This window comes from Pseudophryne corroboree, chromosome 11 (genome assembly GCF_028390025.1).
Source record: "Pseudophryne corroboree isolate aPseCor3 chromosome 11, aPseCor3.hap2, whole genome shotgun sequence".
NCBI classification, from domain to species: Eukaryota; Metazoa; Chordata; class Amphibia; order Anura; family Myobatrachidae; genus Pseudophryne; species Pseudophryne corroboree.
The window spans coordinates 213,121,640-213,123,313 of record NC_086454.1 but is presented as its reverse complement, the minus strand read 5'-3'; the positions used below and the strand labels follow the sequence as shown (position 1 = coordinate 213,123,313).

Genomic DNA, 1,674 nt, shown 5'->3' with positions numbered 1-1,674 from the left:
TGTATTGCTCTTCTGGTGACAATGTAGTTTGTTTTTGTCAATTACCATTTTAATAATAGGGTAAAGAAAATGAAGTGGATTTTTGAAAGAAAACAATACTGTCAATATACTATTAAAACAAATTAAAATGGTAAAAGTTATTGTACTTTAAGTAAAAATAAAAGAGACAAAATATCAATCCCAGTTTTGGATTACTTTAATTAACAAAAAAAATGCATATAGCAGAGGATAGTTTCAATCTGCCTACCTCTGGGTTATGGGCCCAGCATGCTTCCATTGCAGTACTCTGCTGCACATGTAAGTGCAAGAGATCCTGAAGCACTCACTCATCATGGGAAAGTACCAATGTGTTTCTTCGTTGGTTGATGGAAGAAACATCTTACAAAAACTCTCCAGATTATTGACTTTTTAAAGTTTTTCTAGGAAACGTTTTAGATGAATGCTTATTAGCCTTTGTCAGTATGGACTTTTGCAAAGTGTCTCTGTGGCGCAATCGGTTAGTGTGTTTGGCTATTAACCAAAAGGTTGGTGGTTCAATCCCACCCAGGGACGTAATTAACCTTGTGATCAGATTTTGGTGATATTTAAGTAGACAAGTAAAAATTTCAAACCTCCTCTTATGGTGTAGGGTACATGGCCTTCTTTGATGTAATCAGAGTTAGATTTGATTCAGTGATTTTATAAAAAACAGCTAGGAAGCACAATTTAGCAGTGGGTTGCAGAGAAAAAGAAATATGCTGGCAAAAAAATCCAATTGAGTGATTAAACAGCTCTTCATTTTCTGGCTTTATTTTTATGCTAACAAATTTGTTCTCTGAAAAGTGTCCACAAAGCCAAGTCTCTGATTAACACCTTTGTAAGGATGGTTTTTCACCTATTACTAAATTAAACTTGCTTCATTGGAAAGGCAGCAAGATGCATCCTCATTTCAATGTGTACTGAAATAATACAAGTTGACACCAGGAAACATTAACGCCACTGCATCCTTGCTGCTTTCTCATGTGGAAGTCTGTTTAATGTGAAAACAAGGTGATATCTAATTAGCACACAGGTAAGGAATTAAGAAAATCTTTATTTAAGGGAGAAGATGTTTCTCACAAAATTGTTGACCCAATGCATCATTGAAATTCAAGCTGGAAAGATGATTTTAATATATCACTTGTACATTTTGTATTGCTCTTCTGGTGACAATGTAGTTTGTTTTTGTCAATTACCATTTTAATAATAGGGTAAAGAAAATGAAGTGGATTTTTGAAAGAAAACAATACTGTCAATATACTATTAAAACAAATTAAAATGGTAAAAGTTATTGTACTTTAAGTAAAAATAAAAGAGACAAAATATCAATCCCAGTTTTGGATTACTTTAATTAACAAAAAAAATGCATATAGCAGAGGATAGTTTCAATCTGCCTACCTCTGGGTTATGGGCCCAGCATGCTTCCATTGCAGTACTCTGCTGCACATGTAAGTTCAAGAGATCCTGAAGCACTCACTCATCATGGGAAAGTACCAATGTGTTTCTTCGTTGGTTAATGGAAGAAACATCTTACAAAAACTCTCCAGATTATTGACTTTTTAAAGTTTTTCTAGGAAACGTTTTAGATGAATGCTTATTAGCCTTTGTCAGTATGGACTTTTGCAAAATGTCTCTGTGGCGCAATCAGTTAGTATG

The 1,674-nt window shown here is 33.9% G+C and overlaps 1 non-coding gene across 1 annotated transcript; it reads left to right on the top strand.

The window, feature by feature from the left end:
• The first annotated feature begins 478 nt into the window (after positions 1 to 478).
• TRNAN-AUU (transfer RNA asparagine (anticodon AUU)) lies at positions 479 to 552 on the top strand. The gene has a single exon. It is a non-coding gene; the product is annotated as a tRNA-Asn (tRNA).
• Positions 553 to 1,674: the final 1,122 nt, after the last annotated feature.